The sequence below is a fragment of the Phoenix dactylifera genome, unplaced genomic scaffold (genome assembly GCF_009389715.1).
Source record: "Phoenix dactylifera cultivar Barhee BC4 unplaced genomic scaffold, palm_55x_up_171113_PBpolish2nd_filt_p 000350F, whole genome shotgun sequence".
Lineage (NCBI taxonomy): Eukaryota > Viridiplantae > Streptophyta > Magnoliopsida > Arecales > Arecaceae > Phoenix > Phoenix dactylifera.
In genome coordinates this window covers 97,742-120,840 of record NW_024067808.1, presented here as the reverse complement: position 1 = coordinate 120,840, position 23,099 = coordinate 97,742, and positions in this window count along the sequence as shown.

Below are 23,099 nucleotides of genomic sequence, written 5' to 3'. Positions count from 1 at the left end.
ATCATCCACGCTTCCAACGGCAAAAAGGGTTCTTCCGATTTTTGTTTCTCATTGTTATATTTGCTTCTTAAGAGCTTTCAAATTTTTGTAAAACGTTTTGAATATTGAGCTTGTTTCAGTCAAGGGACTTGGAACAAGGGATAGGCGTCCCAAGCCTAAGTTAAAATTGGGGGATTGTAGGTTCGTTGTTAGCCCGGGGTAAAACAACGAGTTGGGTAGTTCACTCGAAAAACTACCGGATTGTAGGGTTCGTGTTAGCCCAGGGTAAAACAACGAGTTGGGTAGTTTCACTCGAAAAACTACCGGATTGTAGGGTTCGTTGTTAGCCCGGTGTAAAACAACGAGTTGGGGTAGTGCACTCGCAAAACTACCGGACTGTAATCTGGAGGATTATAGTGAAATTCCCAAGAGGTCTTGGGAGTGGATGTAGGTGCTGGGGTGCACCGAACCACTATATGTTTTGTGTTTGTGATGCTTTTTGTCATTGTCTAATTGCTCACCTACTTACTTAGATAAATTGCTTGCTTAACTCTTATCCGTGCATCCTTTAGTTGCAAGCATATTTAATTTACTTAATCAAGTCTCATTCAATAAATCAAACTGTTGCTAAGTTTAAATTCCACTGTGCATCTATACAACTTAGCATAATTAATTGAAAAGTTTTAGAAGTAGTACAAAAGTTTTAAAAGACCCAATTCACCCCCCCCCTCTTGGGTTGTATCTACTGGGCAACAAGTGGTATCAGAGCAGGTGCTCTAAGATTAATTATTGATCTCACGATCAAGAGCCAAAGATCATGACAACTCAAATAGGATTAGTTTTCTAGGAGAGGACAATTAATTGATACACCTCCACTATTTAATGGCATAAACTATTACACATTGGAAAGCACACATGGCGCATTTTCATACAATCACTTGATTATAACTTATGGAGAATTATAGTCAATGGAACACAACACAAACACTAGTCATAATGAGAAAATGGTACAACAAAACTCAAAAGCCATGAACCTATTATATTGTGCATTAAGAGAGGAATGAGTTTAATTGCATATCTTCTTGCATGACTGCTAAAGAAATATGGAATATGCTTGAAGACAAATATGACATGCACTAACAAATCTGAAACATCATGTGTAGAAGAAGAAGCAGTATCATATTGCAAATCCATGCTTCGTGGCACAAGAGGTTCATGCTGAAACTGAAAGCAATTTTACATTTGATGAACTCCATGACGCTTTTTCTGATTTGTATTTAGAATATAAGGAACTTATTTGTAAGAACAAGAACTTGAAGAATGAAAATCAAATTCTAATAGATGAAAAATTGAAACTAACTAGTAAAAACTGAAATCTTAATTAAAGAGAATCAAGAACTAAATCAAAGAGATCAAACTTCTCACTGAAAGTCATGATAAACTTAAGAAAAAACAATGAATTACGTTTTAGAAATAACAGAAGATTAACTAAAGAAGGTGACAAATTAAAACCTATTGTTGAAAGATTTACCTTCAGCTCTGAAAAATTGAACCTAATGATAAATAATCAAAGAGCTGAATTTGATAAGTTGGAGTAGGATATCAACCTTGGTACACCCAAAATCTTTTAAGAATATGTTTGTTAAAACAGTTTTAATTATTCTAAAACAGATTCTTATAATACTAATAAACAAAGCTAAGTAAAAATCTCGTCTGTTGTTCCTAAATCTATACATTACAAATTTGATGAACCTAAAAGGCAAAAACAGAAAACTGAAAGTTTATCTACTACTCATATTCGATCTAAGTTTGTTAAATTCAACAAGAGGATACAGAAATACATCCCTTGTAATCCTAAATCTGTAAATTCATGGACAAAATAGCCATTAAGAAAATATGGGTTACAAAAGGAACAATTATAGCTAACCTACAAGGACCCAAAAGAGCTTGGGTTCCTAAGTTGAAAATATGATTATTTTTCAGCAAGTATGTCTAGCTATCCAAGGTTTTAATGAAAGATGTTATCTAAACAATGGGTGCTCTAGACATGTGCTAAGGAATTGAATTTAAAATGTAATTAAGAAGAATGAGTTAAGTGAAAGAAATAATGATATAAGTTATTATTGCATCCTCTCATATTGAAATTACTTTATTAGTTGATTAAAACATAACTTGCAAGTATTAATCATTTTTGTGATATAAGTGATATTTTTGGTATGAAAGAAAATATATCCAAATCACTCCATCTTTCTATGTTATACTTTACCTATTGTTGGATAAGTTGCTAAATGATTAATCAATTTATTAAGAATAACTCTATGAATTCTCTATATGCTCGATTGAGAGTTTTTATCCATGGCATTTTTTTTATCATAGACATAATAATGTGTACTTGGTATGCTTTTGAATATATGCACTATGAATACCAAGATTAAAACCATCTTTGGCCTATAAAATCAACTCATGCTAGTATGTACTTAATCTCAAAAGATCTTGCCATTGGCTTACTTAGATTATCTTCTGAAAGGTCAAAGTTTGCTATGCATGTTAACTAAGGAAACAAACAAAAATCAATTTCTAAATCTAAGGATGTTGTTTCCATCACTAAGTTTTTCAAAAGCTTACATTGGATTTGTTCTTGGCAAATAAATTGAAGTATTCTCTGTATTTGCTAAATCTTGTAAAAGTGTTTCAAATAAAAAAGTTTCCAAACCGTAAAGATAAAGAGTCATGGCACAGTGTTGAAAACCAAAATCCTGATAAAGTTTATACAGAAATTAATTATTTCAGCACCAAGGACACCTTAAGTAAAATAGGTTAATAGAATTCTTGAAGAAATGAAAAAGACAATTGTGTATGATAGTCATCTACTTAAATAATTTTTAAAAGCTATCATCACTGCTTGTCATACATATGATTTCTATTAGATCTATTTTTTTATGAAAACTCCTTTTGATCTTCTGAAAAATGGAAAATGAACCATTGCATATCTTTCATATTTTTCAGTCATACACGTTATGCTTGATACGTTCTTTTGAAAATAATGCCAAATCTGATAAAGATACTTCTATCTTTGGATATCATTCATCAAGCAATGCATATAGAATATTCAATGAAAAGATCCTAGTTGTAGAAATATCAATTCATTTTATTCTTTATGAGACTAATGATCTTTCATCAAGTCACTAAAATCAGATTATATGTGTATATGTTAATCTTTTTGCTTGCATATAACAATCTAAAACTAAAATACCTTAAGAAGAATGAGCAAGATTATAATTGGTCAAGTTAAACTAAATCATTTTTTAAAAGAGAGAGAATTTGAAATCTTGCGATAAAATCGGAAAACTTGTTAATAATTAGAACCAAATTGAGTTTTCAGAAATGCACTTAATGAAGAAAAATTGGTGACTACTAAAAGATTCAATCAAGAAAAGATGAATTAAATCTTGATGAAATCCTTGCATGATTAGAAGTAAAGATCACCATTATCATTTGCTTGCTTCATGAGCCTTATATTCTGTCAAATGAATGTGTAGAATGCACTCCTATGTGGTTATTTCATTAAAAGGAGATCTATGTTAAATAACCACCATATTTGAAAACATTCATTACAAATATGTTAAAGCAATATATAATTTGGAACAAGCATCAAAAGCATGATATAAAAGCTTAAGTAACCTTTTGATAGAAAGTAATAATGAATAAATCTATACATCAAAAAGAAGAATTTGTGATATCTTATTTGCTCAAAGTATGCATTGATGACATCATTTTTAGTTCTACTAATGAAGAGTTATATGAAGATTTTACTTAGCTCATGTTAAGGGGAGTTTGAAATATGTATGATGAATGAATTAACATCTTCTCTCAAACTCCAAATTAAGACAAACAAGAAAGGGGATCTCCATTGACCAAAGTTAGGTCCACAAGAAAACTCTTATAGAAGATGGCATAAAGAGGTATATCTATGACCCCATCTTGTAGAATTTGAAAAGGATGAGCAAAGTAGATCTATTATTTTAAAGCTGTATTGAAGCATGATAGAATAATTATTTTATCATACAGCTAGTAGACCAGATTGTATGGCTCATTATGTGACCTTGTGCAAGACTTCAATCTAACTTTAATGAATCATATTTTATGATAACAAATAAATCATAATCTGAATTTTGATAGAAACAACTGTTTAAGATAAGTTGATTAAAACTTAAGCTAGCGGTGTCTTATTGATAATTATCTTAAGCAAATAAAATCTAAACTAAATCTATTTTGACAATAAGAAATTGATTTGACCTTGATAAATCTTCCTATTGCTTCACGTGCTTGTCCTTGAACCATCTTGGTTAATGAAACTATCTCTTTAGTTCAAGTGATATGTGCTTGCTTATATTTAGGCAATCTCTGAGTAAAGTGACTCAATATTCAACTATTGTCATATCTTATATTGAGTCATCTAGTTAAAAATATGTTGGATGAATGGTTTGTATCTTAAAGAAAACTAAAGACTTTCTTTCAAGAAAGAAAAGGAATTTGTTAATAATGCAAGATCCTTGAGTAAGAAAATGAGAGATTTCAACTTGAAGGACACCTCCACATAAGACATAATAAACATTCACATGCAAACAAGGAGAGAGGACCTTCTTCAGCCAAAAGTTATACATAAGAAATCTAGTAGGTATTTGACTTGAAGAATGCAGAATGAATCGGTAATTTTAGATACCTCTCTCATAAATTAGCTAAGCAAAGTCAATAACTTAAATCTTATTGTGGCATGATTAAAATCTTTAAATATTAATTTCTAGACATCATGTCTATATATGCATAATTGACTTATGCTTTTAGACAATTGTTTCATGGTTTGCTCAAACTAAAATATTTCATTGCCTATATCATAACCATGAAATACACAAGTAAATGCTTAAAATTTTGATTTAAAATAACTTGTGAGAAGTTATGAATCCTTGAGCATAATGAAAATGTTGTTTGCATGATATACATCTATATGATACATAAGATTATTTCCTTATTCTGCTCTTTCATGCAAATTACTTGAGAATAACAAAAAGAGAGAGAGATAAAGAAAGAAAATGGATATTATTCAAGAGAAGTAAAATCTAAGTAAAGGCAATTACTCCAATCTTAAGGAAAAGCAAAACAAGCATAATATATTCGGCACATTTGTGAGACTTGTGTGAGCATTCTTTTGGAAGGGATAAAATTCGTAATTAATTACACCTAAACAGGAAGAGTTTGAAGTAAACATTTAACATTTCTATATTGCTCATCATAGGGATGGTGCCAATGGGGAGGCTAGTGGTAGTACCCGACACTATTTGACCCAACTATTCGGTGTAGGGCATATTAGGGACGGCACAAGAGGGAGGCTAGTGGTAGTACCTCGTGCCCCTTCCCAACTCCACCGGATAGGGAGCAAATAGAGTATAGAGCATAAGAAAGTTAAAAATGAAAGACGAAGTAAATGAAAGTATATAAGAAGAATCAAGTCAAATTTTTAATCACTTGAAAACACACTTTAAGGATGAAATCAGTGCAAAATTATATAGGGGGAGTTTATTTGAAAAGAATTGATTTTGATCCTTGACATTCTTTTTCTTAATATTTTAATGCATGACTTAACACATAATATATTATGCATGTGGCATGATGTTTTGAATTATGGGTTCTCAATATTTTGTAATGCTTCATGGTTGGATAATTTGATTGAATGTTTGAAATACTGCATAATTTTTTTTTTTTGGTATTATTGAAAGAAATTTCAGATTTGTCGGTCACAATCATCTTTAAAATCTGAAAGTTGAATAAATCTGTAAAAAGAAGAAGAGAAAGATATCTCTATTTAGGCAAAATGAATTGATCTTGATCTATCTCTCAACTTGCCTAACTTTGATATATAATATCCTAATACTTGTTAAAATATCCTCCATTTTGTATCGAAACTCAATATTAAATACAAAGACTCTGAAAGTGATCTAATGTTATTGAAATATGTGTTTTCAATCTTGGTAATTTAAGATGAACTACAATGTAGAAGATACATGTCTCAAATTATAATTTTGAGATCCTTCTTGGAAATTCTTATGAAAATTCAGAATCTGATTTTGTATAAAAGCTTAAACTTAACTTAAAATGCTTATATCGTTACATCTTTGTAACCTTAGTCATATGCTTCAATGATCGTGTCATTTAGGAGAATAACTCAATATGACTTCTAAATGAAAACTTTAACATAGAAAAACAGAATTAATTTTGATGCCTTGGTTGATTGCTCCGATACGCATCCGAAACATATCATTTCTTATCTTTAAAATGTACTAAAACTGGTTTAAGTGATGTATTTTTCAACGATCTTGATTGCGAACAAATGTTTCTAAATATATGATTTTATTTAGATATTAAAAAGATTTATTGTGTTTCATGTATACATTGCTGAAAAACTATGATTAAGAAATTGAGTTCTATAAATATATATACCTCAATGATCATCTATATGTTTTTCTCTCCCTACATTCTTAAAGACTTCCATCAGATTTATATATAGAGTGAATGATCTTAAAGCTAGAAATATTTCAGCTCACTCAAATGATTCTTAAAAGAAAGAAAATGTAAATGCTTTTGAAAGAAACTGAGCTTCAAATGAAATCATTTCTAATTAATATTTCTATACATTTTCTCTAAGATTAAGAGAAAGCATAACTTGTTCTTGAAGGATTAGAAAGAGTAATTGCTACAAATTTTGAATAATGCTAGATTACTCTACATTCTCGATATCATAGAATTTCAGTTTTATTCACGTTTATCATTAAAATCTGAAATTCAACAATAGAAAAGAATGATTAAAGAAGAATGCATCTTTTGAGGGGAGCTTTAGATATTCAGTATCCTATCCTAAAGTTACTTTAATTTGAAGCATACCTTGATTTTTATGGATTGATTTTGATGAAACCTCCTTATATTGCAAGACTTGCTTTAATTATATAATAAGTTTATACCTTGAGATGAGTTCTATAAAGGTTGTCTTATCTCAAACCTTGAGTCTTATGAAAATAAGCTGAAACTTATAGAAAATATATTTTTGAGATTGACAATTTTATTGAACATTATCTTCAAATTCTAAACTCTTAAATGGAATGATCAATTGAGGGGGAGAAAGAAAATTTCAGAAGGAGAGATCTTATGGAACTTAATCGCATAAATCTTAACTAAAGGAGAGAGAAAGAATACTAAATGAGAAGTGATCCTAATACTCTCCAATACGTGATCATTTGAAATTTAAATCTGAAAATCTTTATGATACACCTTTGAGGCTTGTTATTTGGTTAGTATATCTTATGCATCAATCATGAACCAAATTACAATTCAAACAGTTGATCTTAAGAGCCTCTAGTTCAATGAAAATAGGGGAAGAATAATGTGTTGAATTTTCTTGAGTGTCTCTCAGAAATCTATTTTGGAATTCACTAATGAGTCCTAATTGGCTTGCTCTTTAGAACTTCAATTTAGTGCCAATTCATATTCTTATATATCAAATTGTGCTTATTTTTTAAGGAATAAAAGAAAGTCTTTAAAAGAACTCTAAAAGAACTTTCAAAGCCTTGTATTTTTATGAATGCTCTAAGATATATCATAAATTTTCATGAATTCATATTTTGATATGTATGCCACAATATTTTTGTTCTTATATTCTGAAAATTAGTTCAATTGCTCTCATGTTGCTAAAATACTTAATATATTGGGCAAAAGATCTTAAATGAACAAGCTTTCATACTTATTATTGAAGAAAAGTTAAATTTCCATTCGTGCTTTCCTTGAATATCATTCTTGGTACTTCTTGAATTAACTTGAGAAAGATTCCACCTACACTTGATTTGAAAACTATCTTTGGAACCACATTCGATGTGTTCTCATTATAATTGGCTCTGATCTATGCTCATTAATCTTTTTCTAATATTATTGCCTTGAGTTATATAATTCATATTCTTGCAATAATTTGACATGCAAATCAGAGTACAAAAAAAAAGAGAAATATTGAGTATTCTTATCTTTGTGCTTAATGTTTCATTATCTTGCAACCTTTTTGATGTTGTCAAAAAGGGGGGAGAAATATCTAAGTATATGCTCATAATGCTGTATGTTTTGAATTGAATACAAATCAGCTTAAATTGAAATATGTTGATTGTTGTTAATTGAAATATGTTGATTGTGTTAAGCTGGTTAAATCGAAAGCATTATCATGAAGTATGTTTTAAATATATATGTTTCTAATTCATGCAACTTAGCTATGCATTAGTCCTAGAACACAATATATTTATATTGCACATACTCCAAGTTTTGTCATCATCAAAAAGGGAGAGATTGTTGACCCTCTAATGGATTTTGATGAATACAAAACACTAGAGCATAATTCCCTTTATCTTAACAAGTTATTTGAGGATTTTAGTTGGTTAATTAAGAGTATTGTTAAGAAATGTCTAGGCAAGTTCCCATATTTTTTAAGAATTTATTGAAGAATTTTTGAGCTGAAGAAAACAGATCAGGGACAGCCGAGACGTCTCCGGATTGTCTCAGAGACGTCTCTGGCACAAACAGGAAGAACTGGCACGTCCGGAGACGTCCCCTGAAAAAGCGGAGTCGACTCTCTCAGAGAATTCCAGAAGACTTGTTTTTCGGAGATATAACGGCGGAGTCGTCCCCGAAGCAGCGGAGTCGTCCCCATGCAAAAAGCGCAAACAAGCGGAGACGTCCCCGTAAAGCGCGGAGACGTCCCCAGAGCGCGGAGTCGTCCCCGAAGCAGCGGAGTCGTCCCCATGCAAAAAGCGCAAACAAGCGGAGACGTCCCCGTAAAGCGCGGAGACGTCCCCGGAGCGCCTGGGACGCGACTGACAACTTTTTCAGGTAGATTTGAATTTCAAACGGTCATATCTTTGTGTCTAACGGCTATATTTGCTTTTTGGGCTATAAAAGGAACCTCTTAAGTGCTTCTCAACAACTTCTCACCAACCCAACACGAGATCATTCAAGAGAGAAGAAAGAAAAAGAGGTTCAAGGGAGTTAGAGCTTTCAAGAGGAGAAATCAAGTGCATTCAAGCTTTTCCATCTGATTTCGAGCTCATCTACTCACTCCCACTTGGCAATCAAAGCTCGCATTCAAGCCAACGTGATCCACATCAGAAGAACCACCATCATCCACGCTTCCAATGGCAAAAAGGGTTCTTCCGATTTTATTGTTTCTCATTGTTATATTTGCTTCTTAAGAGCTTTCAAATCTTTTGTAAAACGTTTGAATATTGAGCTTGTTTCAGTCAAGGGACTTGGAACAAGGGATAGGCGTCCCAAGCCTAAGTTAAAATTGGGGGATTGTAGGGTTCGTTGTTAGCCCGGGGTAAAACAACGAGTTGGGTAGTTCACTCGAAAAACTACCGGATTGTAGGGTTCGTTGTTAGCCCGAGGTAAAACAACGAGTTGGGTAGTTCACTCGAAAAACTACCGGATTGTAGGGTTCGTTGTTAGCCCGGTGTAAAACAACGAGTTGGGTAGTGCACTCGCAAAACTACCGGACTGTAATCTGGAGGATTATAGTGAAATTCCCAAGAGGTCTTGGGGAGTGGATGTAGGTGCTGGGGTGCACCGAACCACTATATGTTTGTTGTGTTTGTGATGTTTTTTGTCATTGTCTAACTTGCCTCACCTACTTACTTAGATAAATTGCTTGCTTAACTCTTATCCGTGCATCCTTTAGTTGCAAGCATATTTAATTTACTTAATCAAGTCTCATTCAATAAATCAAACTGTTGCTAAGTTTAAATTTCACTGTGCATCTATACAACTTAGCATAATTAATTGAAAAGTTTTAGAAGTAGTACAAAAGTTTTAAAAGACCCAATTCACCCCCCCTCTTGGGTTGTATCTACTGGGCAACACAACTGATTGCCCACTTTTCTTAGGCCGGTTCGGATCGAGGGATGCAATGTAAAGAGGACAGTTCCTCTTCCAATGTCCTTGCTTCTTGCAGAAGAAGCACTCCGCCTTGCTCTGATCAGCCTTTTTATTCTTTTTCTGACTAGGCTGAGCATGGTGCACCTGTTTCTTTTGGATTTTATTTTTCTTTTTTCCTTTCTTAAAGGAGCGACCCTTGGATGAACCTCCCACTAAATTCACCGTCTTCTTAAGAAGTTGGTGATCATTCTCAAACGTCTGTAGTAACCCCAACAATTGGTGATAACTCACTACAGGTTTCGTCATACGAAAATGAGTGAGAAAAGGATGGTATGATCCAGGCAATGAGTTTAGTATGGCATCCTTCCCCAATTGATCATGAAGGGGAAAGCCAAGAGAGCTTAGACGCTCGATCAACTCAATCATGTACAGTACATGATCAGTTACCGAGGTCCCATCTTTCATTCGGGCGCTGAAGATGGCACAACTAGTTTTGTGCCTCTCACGTCGTCAGGAACGCCGAATGATTCATTCAACACTTGAATGATATCTTCCGGCTGCGTATTCTCAAAACGCCTACTAAACTCATCACTCATTGCTGCCAACATGATGCATCGAATAGTGATCCGATCACTGAGCCACTTCTGATAAGTGTCTCTGGCCGATCTTGATGCATTAGCAGCGGGCTGCTCAGGTGCTTGATCCGTTATCACATAAAGGATCCTCTCATGCTCTAGCACTATTTTCAGTTTCCTATGCCAATTATTGAAATTTGGACCAGTCAACTTGTCATTGTCCAACAATGAGCGAAGTGATAAATTAGTGGCCATTTCTGCATAAAAAGAAAATTTGGCTATTAGTATATGAATTGACTAAAACACAGTAGACTTGGACTTTAGTCTAAAGATATTTCCACTATTTTATACAAATTGGTAGCCTCTACCTCTAATTCGAAAAATTACTCCTAATTCCTTAGTGGGCACTAGAACCCAATAGATCCCATATAGGCCCGAGTGTGGCTCGGCCAACCCATATGCACCTATTGGTAGGTTCTTAACTAATTGCTTCACCAAGCAACTTCTAGTGATGATTTTGCCCTAGGTTTTCGGCAGGCGTGTGGTGCCTCCACCGAATACCCTAGTCAGGTCCAACCATTAAATGATAGGGTTAAGTCTAATCAACTAATAGACGACCAAGCCCGAGTGTGGCTCGGCTCACCTGACCGCCTATTGAAGGTACACTTAACTCATCATATATTGAATGACAATTCCAATGCTTGATAAGTACCAGGCGTGTGGCGCCTCCAATAATTATCAAAACATTGGACCCATTATCACCCAACTTAATGGGAGGCTATGACCTAGTTATCTCCATAACCATTTCATTTTAAGGACCTAATAATTTTAGAGGATTTCATAATTAGGATAAATGAGAAGATCCGGTTAGTCTAATTTCTCCCACTGACTTCACCAAATCAGATTAGACTCAAACCGGTTAAGGAGACACCTAAATCAGTCATACTGATTTTCCTTAAGGCATGGGCTAACTCGAATCATTAAGTGATCTAATCAAAATGTGATTGACCATGTCGGCCAGGTAAGTGAGATCGGTGGAAGGGATATGCCATTAACTCGACAAAGACGAATCAGTGCGAGTAGCTCCCAATTAAAAACCACCGGTCAAAACTGCCAAACTTACCTTAGACACCGACTGGTTAATCAATTTCGGTTTGATTACTCAAATGACTCGGGCTCCACCTCTGAGCCTAAATCAAGTTCCATCTTGGTCTAATCAAAGACATGGAATTGATCAATCTACAACTATTGTATTTAACCTAGAGTTTCCTTGACCTAATCTAGTTACTACTTAATTAGATTTGATCAATTAACTCTAATTAGACCATGTTTGATTCTAACCTTAGGGCTAACCCAATCTTAAGAACTTGATTCAAGCTAACCCATATGCCCAAAGAATTATGCAATGTCAATTAATTGAGTTACAATTCTATTTCATAACACTTAATTCTCAATTAAGTTTAGACTTATGAAAGTTTTGATCATTGCATATTTCTTTTTAATTACATATTAATTACAATCTTTCAGTTCTTAAAACACATTTTCAGATCTGAGTTTTTATAATTAATCACATGTAATCAGATTTAATTCATGTTTAAGTCATTATGTTTTATGTTCATTGCATCACATATACATAACAACATGAATTAATACAAACCAACATACATCTTATGTATTTGTTTTTTCACTTTTATTTTTAGATCTGATTTGTTCTATTAAAATCAAGATCATATGAATCATAAACTTTATTTAGATTCTAATCTAAATAATATTATAATTTCAGATTTATTCATGTTACTATCTAACACAAACATGCATCATATGCATCCAAAATTCAGATCTACTTAATCATGCATAATCAGCAATTAAATCAATCATAAAAAGCACTTTAGATCTAATCTAAATATGTTAATGATTTCAGATTTAATTGCAAGAATTAAAACATAAAAGTTTAAACATAAACCTGGCTCTGATACCACTGAAAGTGAATCCTAGGTTCTTCGGTGTTTAGCATGCTGAATTTTTTTTTTTTTTTTTGAAAACCATGGCTGAACTTGATCGGGTTGCCCTACGTACCCCTTCATAAGGGGGATCAAGCCATACGTAGTTCTTTTTAAGTTTTTAAAACGCAGCGGAAAAACCGAAACAAAACAATTTAATTCATGCATGCTTACAAGATCAAATCTAGAAATCAGCACCTTAAGAACATATAGAATTATGCCGGAATCGTTTAAACAATTATGCTAAAACTTTTATGCATGATTAACTATCAGATCTGAAAACTTAAGAACTCTATTCCAATTAATCTCCGAATATCCATCGAATGGAATTCTGGAGATATCTCCGTGAGGAGCCCCAAAAGAGGGTAACCTCGGGAAATTGGACCTAGACCTTGACACCATAATAAATGATTAATGCTAGATTAAATACCTTTTATGATGGATGAAAGTTGGTGAATTGATTCTTGACTTCGCAGCCACGCACACGAATGGCCTCTACGAGAAGTACACGCGAAGTCCTGAAGGATCTTCTTCCGCAACAATGCTTAGCAGCGGCGAACACTTGAAAGCTGAAATCTGCCCGCCGGGATTCAATCAACTCTTGATCAATCGTCTTGAAGAGATAGAGATGAGGTTTGTAAGGAAAGTAGAGGACTCAGATCTGATCCTTGAATCTTCTAGATATTCACCCTGAAAACCCTATCTAAAATGGAGAAGAAGAGAGGAGGAGGCGGGTGAGGAAGAAGGCTGCAATGGATGTGTTTTTGTGCCCATGTTTGACCCTTTTAATGGCCTCCGAATTTTCAATTCAAATTTGAAATTTATTTTCAGAAAACCTCTTTTAGTTGGCACATGCAAAGGAATAGGAACAACCCAAATCAGATCTCAACCAAATCTGATTTAAATTCAAATTTTAAACACATGTGCAAGAGGGAAGGAATTTGAAATCCATGCGGCAAGGTAAAACACTTCATAATTTCAAAATCACCTCTTGAAATTTCAAATTTAATCCATTCAAAAACTCAGACGCCACCTTGGCTGATGGTTTGAGTGATTAAAATCATTTAACACATTTCTTAATGTTTGAATTTAAATTCAAATAACAAACAATGTCGCCATGTGTCAAGCAATGGGTCCATGTGCCATGCAATAATTTTGGTTTTATTTAAAATTCATGAAATCCAATTCCATGTCACCAATAATTGCCCACATCACTTGAGCCTAATCCCTTTGAGTTGCACCTAATCAAATTTTGGTCAAACCCGAATTAAAACAAAGCAATTTGGTTGAAACCAATCTAATCAGGTCAGACCCTGATTGAGCTCAAATTGAATCCAATTCAATTTTGGCTCATGCAAAACTCAATTAAATTTGAATTATTACTTTTGTGTTGGACCTAATTCAATTAGGTCAATCCCCAATTAAGAACAAATTAATTTAAAATTAATCTTGATCAAGCTTAAGTCCTTTTTGGTTCTGACCTAATCCAATCAGGTCAAAATCCTGATTGAGCCCAAACTTGAATCCAATTCAATTTGGCTCATCCTTAGCACAATTACTCAATCAAATTGAGTTTATTAGTAATTTAATTACTAATTAATCCTTCAATAATTACTTTAATTATTTTATAAGATAATTTGCCAATCAAATTGACCAAATTACTCCTGAATGATTCTTAATCATTCAATCAGCTTTCTTGATCAATCAGGAGATCTTCTATGCGTGTGACTCCATAGGTTTCGAACCTAAGCCGGTAGTATAGGAACAATTTTCTACACTAATCGATGTGACCATCTAGCAATGGTACCCGACATCCGGATAGGTCGAATATATGCGAAGCAAATATTCTGGAACCCTGAACTATGGTTACTGTATAATTCAATCCTTTGACTCCTAATGCCAGGATGACTTAGAGCTCACTATCAACCCTATAATTAGTACATCCATTATGTGATTAACTTTAGATATCCCGTGACTCCTCACTGGGATTACCCTGGCCAAGGTTTTGCTAAATTAATCACAAGACATTATCTCCTATTTTCAGGAGGGGTCAATTCCATCTTGACTCACAAACTGACTACGCAAGTACTTGACTGCACCCAGTGACCTTCCGTCACTGAATTAGAAATTCAGGTAGTCCGGTACCAAAGTACAGTGAGTTGCTTGCTAGTCACAGGTTGCGGTCTCAGGTCAGAGGGCCAAACTTATACCCATATCCACTCGGAACATCTTCTTGACAGTAGAGCGTTCCGGAATTGGTCACATTTAGTGAAAATGTACTTCTACACTTCACTTGTGTGGCATACCAGTGTCTCCACACTCCTTGGTTAAGAGGACAACCAACGTATATGTCACACAACGACCTAATCTCGATAATATTGTCGTCCTAGTAACAACATATCATTTCGTCGCAAACAAGTTTAAGGACTCAAAGATAAATCCTCCTTTATCATAACATAAGTCCTAAGGACTTCATCATATAAGAGTTCATTTGAAGATGAAATGATGAATAATGCCAAATAACACTTTATTAATTTGTCAATTCATTTACAAAATTCAATCATCAATATGCTGACGATTGACATTTAGGATACAAATTCCAACACCATTCTCTTGAATTCAGCTATACTCCTTCTTGGCTCCGGAGGATCAACGATTTGTTGGATTGGTTGCTGAGGTTGTTGCCTCTGTTGGCGTACTAACCCAACGAGCTCCTCAATCAGTTCAAGCACCCGGGTTGATTTTCGGCGGCAGTTTCTGGAGTTGATTGACCCTGGTGTCCTGAGCTATGCGATGCCTCGCCAGCTTGGTTAGTAGGGGCTCTTCCCCGAGAGCCCCTGACCATCCGATTCAGGCTACGGACATGACGAGGTGGCATTCTAATTCAGTAAAAATATATAGATGTTATAAAATCATCCAAACAGAATAATACGAAATAGTTAATAAAATAAAATGAACATTATCCCTTTATCTGGTTCCTATCCATCTCTCAACCTTTCTGACGGATCCTAGGAATCCTAAAACTTAGGCTCAATATAATTGTTTCAGTTACAATTCCTAGTGATCTTAAACCTGAGCTCTGATACCATTTGTAACAACCCAGGACCTCACCCAAAATGGCTAGCCGGAAGGTATTATTTGGGTTCCTTGATCCTGTATAAGTACCCAAGATCTACCCAGCGAATAACCAATGTGGGACTAAACACACGCCCCGCACAGGTCCTCACATACTCCTCCTGTTCAAGTCCTGACGTCCTCGTCAGGCTAAGGGTTCAAATCCATTCAAATCTAATCACAAATACCACGATCGGTCTGTGGTCAACCCCAATGGATCTGTTGCTACAGTGTCCCCTAGTCCCACATAAGTTATGGGCCGGGTCCGCTCTGATACCACCAAATCTGTCACGCCCCGAGCCCAAGGCGCGGCAGACGCCGCACGCCCGCACGGCGGGCCGCACAGGCGTGCAAGGCATCGGTTCATATCAAAGCAAATACAGATGTTCAAAACTGACATAATTATTGAAATTTATTCAGAAGCAGTCTTACAAAATTTCAAAATAACATTTGCTAACATAATTCAAATATTCAAACTAATCTAACTAAAAATGCCAATAACTGATGGAATCATCGGAACATCTAACGCCACTCCCCAATCCCGTGCGATCAAGCCTCTGGATCTGAAAAGCAGAGAAAATAAAATAATGAGCTACACTAGCCTAGTAAAGCAACAAAATACCCCAAAGTAGGTCGGAGCATATCAGGTCAAAATACAGGATAATGACTGGAATAAATCATAAATAACATTGTTTTACTATTTTCAAAACTTATTATCATTTTTTCAAAAACTCTGATACCAGAATCTCAACATAATAAGCAACGGCCACGTAACCCAGTGGCATGGGTTACACAAGGTGCCAAATCCACTATTTTTATCCATCGATGGCAGCCGGTGTTGCACAAAAGTGCCAAATCCACTATTTTTATCCACCGATGGTAGCCGGTGTTGCACAAAAGTGCCAAATCCACTATATTTACCCACCGATGGCAGCCGGTGTCGAAACCGGTTCCTCACAGATTACAAGTCGACAGGTCCAACGTATAATCCCCATTGGCAGGGCCAGAATAGAACAGATCAGATCATAGCCATGCTGAGAATGTATATATATAAAAATAGATTTCATAAATTGCACCGTCATATTTCACAGATTTCAGAGCATATAACATGATTTTCAAATAAAATTTAACATGTCAGACCCATTTTACTAAATACAAAACATATTTCAAAATTTAATCCAGTAATAATTATTTTACCAAATAATTTAGAAAAATGCACTTTGAAGCATTAAGTTACTTACCTCTTCTCGCTTAATCCCTACTTCAGATAGGCGGATCAGGTTCACCTGTTTAAATTTAATTAATTTCTTGTTAATTTGAGAACTAAGCAAAAATCCAAAAAGAATACTATTGGACACGGCCCAACAGGGCCCAGAGTTGGCCCATAATGGGCATGGCCCGATAGGGCCCATATCGGACACGGCCCAATGGGCCCGCATAGACCCAGCTAAATAGGGCCCCCAAGGTTGGCTTCTAATTGGTTCATTTATGCAATAAAAATTTATTGCAGAGACTAATACTTAATTACAGGATACTGTTCTATAATAAAACTTGAGTAAAGGGACCAAACAAATATATTTGAGGGCCTTTATGTAATAAATCTTTCTTATAGGGATCAAACATAATTTACAGAAGGCTCTTTTATGCAATAAATATACTATCAAGGGCTTAACTGTAAAATTGCATTTATTGGCCAAATGGGTTCGGGTTTCGAGTTCCGGGCTTGAGATCTAAACTGGGTTTCGGATTTCGGATTTTGGGTCTGAACTGGATTTCGGGTTTCGGGTTTTCTTCTCTTTTTTGTTTCGGGTTTCGGGTTCGAACCGGGCCCAAGTTGGGCCTGCAGTGAATAGGGCCCGTGAACAGGGCCCTTCTTCTTCCCCAAACCCCCACGAATAGGGAAAGAAGAAGAAGAGGAAGAAGGGACCGGCTGGGGGGGTCAGCCTAGGTGGCCGGGAGCTGTTGCCCCGGTCGACGGCCGGCTGACTGCAAGTGGCGGCCGGCGGCTGCTGCAGCGACGGACATCGAAGGAAAACCGAATGATCTCGGTTTGGGGCCAAAGCAAAGGAAGGAAATCAAGCATGTTATTTGGCATGGAATCAAGGGCAAAAGAGGAGGGAAGCTCACCGGCGGTCGACGGAGGTGGCGGATCTCGACCGAGGGAGGCTCGGTCCGATGTCAAGCGACGGCGGCGATGGCACTTTCCGAAGAGGAAGGAGATCTTGAAATAGGGGAGGCTTGAATGGTGGTGGTGGTGGCCGAGGCGGCTCACCGGTGACTTGGGAAGTGAGAGCAAAGGAAGGAGAGGAAGAGGAGAGGGAGGAGAGGAAGAAAAGGGGACTCGGCGGTGGCCCTAGGGAAGGAGAGATGGGGTTTTATCTCCCCATCATAACGGCCCTCCGCCGCGAAAATCGCGGCGGTCGAGCGCGATCTACGGCCGTGATCGGCCACGGTGTGACCGGAGGGGGGGTGCCGTGGGATACCCGCGGCACCCTTGCCCCATTTATCCCCGGAGGGGCCGAAGAGGGATCGCAAATCGCGATCCTCTGTTCTGATCCTCCCAAAATTAGGAACAGGGCTAAAGTCGGCTGGGGCTGCCGACTTCAGCCCCATATCTCACACTCAGAAAGACAGAAAGAGGTATTTTCAGTCGCAAAGCGCGAGTCGACTCGAGTCAAGCGCGAGTAGTCTTCTATCCCGCGGACGAAGCGCGAGTCGCCTCTTCACTAGTACGGGACGTCTCTCTCAGACAAAGACAGAAAACTTGTTTTCGGCTGACGAAGATGCGAGACGACTCCCGAGCCGCGCGAGCAGACTCCAACGAGAATCGACCGATAATCTATCAGAGGGATCCCGAGCCAGAGCCGACTCTAGAATCATGCAAGACGTCTCCCACTTCAGCCGAGCCGACTCCTTGACGGGCGAGACAACTCCACTACGACTGGGATGCATAATGGCTAGTTTTTTCTCAACTCCAACGACTCTATTTTGTCTCTAACGGCTAAATCTTTGTTCCCACGCCATCCAAAGCTATAAAATCAAGGAAAGAGCAAGGAGAGAAGAAGAGAAGGGGGAGAGGATACATAGGAAAGAGATTTTAAAGAGATTTTAAGAGAAACCTTCCAAAAGCACAAAAGGGCCATTCAAAGCAAAAGAGAGAGAAGAAAAGCATCTGAGTGAATCCCAAAGCTTCCTCTCCAACTGTGTGCTGCCTCAGTAATCTTCTACCTCGTGCGAAATCAGAAGAGGGTCAAGTAAAGAAGAAGCCGAGTTCTTTCATCTACAAAACTTGTTTGAGGGCTTCTTCTCTTTACTCTATTTATTTATATTATTATATCTGCTTGTTTGAGAAGTTTGTATTTGTTTTAAACTCCTATTCTGACATCTTGTAACTTAATTCAATCAAGGGATTGAATCAAGGGGTTAAGGGTTGTTGGTGAGCCAGTGAAAACCAATGTTGTAGGTTGTAATTGATAATCCGGGGAAAACCAATTGGGTTAGATTGTGAGACCGGAAAAACAATCGGTTTGGTTTTAGTCGGTGAGCCGAGGAAAACCGACCGAGTTTGTTGTGATCTCATGAAAACAACAAGTTAGGTTGTGAGCTTGTAAAACAACCGGCTGTAATCTGAGGGATTATAGTGAAATTTCCAAGAGGTCTTGGAGAGTGGATGTAGGTGCTGGGGTACACCGAACCACTATACATCTTTGTGTTTGTAATGCCTTATCTCTTGTGCTTTATGCCTTACATTCATACTTGATTGTATAATAGCTCTAGCTTTGTTTTCTATCGATTTATATGTGATTGTTTAGAGCTTGCTTAGCTTTCACTGCATTCATACCATTCACATAGATTAAAATTGATCACACAACCATAAGTTAATTTTAGATCAATTGCATCTTAAGTATTCAAGAAAGAATTGATCCGGTTTAATTTTAATTAGAAAATCCAATTCACCCCCCCCCCCCCCCCCCCCTCTTGGTCTGTCATCTTGGGCAACAACGGACTATAAGGGCGAGGGTATGATAGGGGAGGAGTGATGACCCAAAGATTGATTCATAGATTGATTTTGATGATCACAAAAATCTTGAAGTATAGATACTAATGTTTATGTTGCAAGGAGAAAGATATTTATTTTGCAATGAACATAGCAAGTTGGAAGAACACAAGAAGGCCTCCAAAGCTCTCAAGTTGGAAGAAAGCTACAATTTATTGGCCCAAGTTTAAAGTTCAAAGGATTCAAATTGGAGGAGTAAAATCAAAAGAAAAATTTAAAAGAACAGTCTTCGAGTCGACTCCAGTGGAACGCGAGTCGACTCCGATGGTTGGTAGGTCGACTCCAAAGAAAGCAAGAGTCGACTCTCAGAGAGCACAAAGAAAAAGTCAGAGAGCATTTTTGGGACACTGAGATTCGAGTCGACTCCCGCATTGCACGAGTTGACTCCGAGACTCCGCGACCATCAACAGACAGAAAACTAAGTTACTGCCTCTGAGATTCGAGTCGACTCCCAGACAGCTCGAGTCGACTCCAAGGCAGCGCTACACCAAGATGGCAGAAGGCTGTGTTTCGCAAACTGAGAGCCGAGTCGACTCCAAGGAAGTTCGAGTCGACTCCAAGACTGGACGAGCAAAAGACAGAGGATCGGGAGTTTGGGCTTTGAGATTCGAGTCGACTCCCAGGACAGTCGAGTCGACTCGAGAGGACAAAATTCAAAATTGGATCCACGGACTTCAGTGGATGAGCCGACTCCGAAATTGCCAAGTCAGCTCCAGAAGTTGGCGAGTCGACTCCAGGTTAAGACGAGTCGACTCCCAGTCGAGGCAAGCACATTAATTCAAATTTGGAACAGTGGCCGAGTCGTCTCCGGTAAAACACGAGCCGACTCCTGCAACAGGCGAGCCGACTCTTGATCGCGCGAGTCGACTCCGATCCCAACGGTAACATTGTCAGGAAATGCAGACTGTGTCCAACGGCTCTTTTTCTTATCTCTAACGGCTATATTCTTGTTTCCACGCCATCTAAAGCTATAAAAACAAGAAGAGAGCTAGGGGAGAACTCATGGAAGTGGGAGAGATCATCTAGGAAAGAGATCTCAAAGAGATTACAAAGGAAATCTCCCATAAGCACAAAAGGGCCATCCAAAACGAAATAGAGAGAAGAAGAGCATCCAAGTGAATCCGAAAGCTTCCTCTCCATCCGTGTGCTGCCTCGGGGATCCTCTACTTCATGCCAAATCAGAGGAGGATCAAGTAAAGAAGAAGCCGAGCTCCTCCATCTTCAAAACTCGTTTGAGGGCTTCTCTTTACTCTATTTGTTTATATTGTCATATTTGCTTGTTTAAGAAGCTTTTGTTTTGTTTTATACTTTGTTTTAATATCTTGTAACTTGATTCAATCAAGGGATTGAATCAAGGGGTTAAAGGTTTGTTGGTGAGCCAAAGGGAAAACCAACGGTGTAAGGTTTGTTGGTGAGCCAAAGGGAAAACCAACGGGATTAAGGTTTGTTGGTGAGCCAAAGGGAAAACCAATGGGGTTTAGGTTTGTTGGTGAGCCGAGGGTAAAACCAACGTGTAAGGGTTTGATTGTGAGCCCGGAAAAACAATCGGGGTTGGTTCTAGTCGGTGAGCCTGGAAAAACCGACCGAATTCGTTGTGCGCTCGTAAAACAACAAGTTGGGTTGTGAGCTTGTAAAACAACCGGCTGTAATCGGTAGGATTATAGTGAAATTTCCAAGAGGTCTTGGGGAGTGGATGTAGGTACTGGGGTGCACCGAACCACTATATGTCCTTTGTGTTTGTAATGCCTCTAGTTATTGTCTAACTAACACACTTACTTACTTAGATAAATTGCTTGCTTAATTCTTATCCGCACATCCCTTAGTTGCAAGCATATTTAATCAAGTCGAAGTCTATACATCAAACCCTTGCTAAGTTTAACTTTCACTGTGCATCTATACAACTTAGCATAGTTAATCAAAAAGTTTAAGAAGTAGCATAAAAGTTTTAAAAGACCCAATTCACCCCCCCTCTTGGGTTGTATCTACTGGGCAACAAGTGGTATCAGAGCAAATTTTATTTGTAGTCTTAACCGACTAGAGCCAAAGATCATGACAACTCAAATAGATAGTTTTCTAGGAGAAGGACAATCAATTGATACACCTCCACTATTTAATGGTATAAACTACCCACATTGGAAAATACGCATGCGCATTTTCATTCAATCACAAAACTATTATCTATGGAAAATCATAATAAATGACCTTCACACACTCTCTCATATTAATGAGAAGGACTTAGCACAATTAAATGCTAATGCTATGAACATATTATATTGTGCTATTCAAGAAACAAAGTTTAATGAAATTTCTGCATGCTTATCTGCTAAGGAGATCTGGGATACTTTAGAAAATATTTATGATAAATCTCAGATTAGCTCTCATATGCTTCAATTATATACTAACAATGAGACTGCAGAAAAGGGTGATGAATCTCCCTCAGTCGAGTCGACTCCAAGTAGCTCAGAGTCGACTCCAATAAGGTCCGAGTCGACTCCGAGGCAAATCAGCTTCCTAAAGACAAAGAAGAAGAGGAAGCAAGAAGAAAGGAAGAAAGAGGTAAAGCGCAAGAAAGCCTTGACCAAGAGAAAGTCAGACAAGGAATTGAAAGTTAGGAGCAACAATGAACTACAAGAGGTAACTAACTTATGTCTTATGGTACAAGAAGATAAAGTAGAATCTGAATCTAATCTTACACCAAATGACTTTCATGAAAAATATTCTTATGATGAACTTTTAAATGCTTTTCATGATTTGTATAGTGAATGTAGAAAATTAGCTAGAAAAAATAAAAATCTTAAAAAGCCAAATTTGGAAATTTCAAAAGAAAGAAATTCTATTACTGAAATACAAGACAAACTAAATTCTGAAAATAAAAGTTTAAGGTCATTTTCAGAAGAATTGATTCAGAAAAATCATAGCTTAATTAAAGAAAATCAAAACTTAAGTAAAGAAATTAATCAATTAAAATCTTTTATTAACAAATTCACCGTAAGTTCAGAACGATTAAAAATGATGTTTGAAAGCCAATATGTTGCTTATGATAAATCAAAACTTGGCTTGACTCCTTTACTTAACAATAAATCTCTAGAGAAAAAGGTTATCAATTCACCATGCAAACCATTAAATAAGATAACTTATCTCAAACATGAAAAGAATGGGCATAACAACTTTTTCCATCATTCTAACACAATTAAATCAAATGGTAAAATTACTACTATTAAACAGATCTGGGTTCCAAAAGGAACCATATGTCCTAACTCTCAAGGACCCAAGCAAGCTTCGGTACCCAAAATGAAAATATGAGGATGTAGACATAGATGTGCCAAGATACCCATGGAACAAATAAACTCATACAAGTGGGTGTTCTAGACACACTGAAACTTAAAACATACTTATGAAAAGTAATTTTAAATAAAA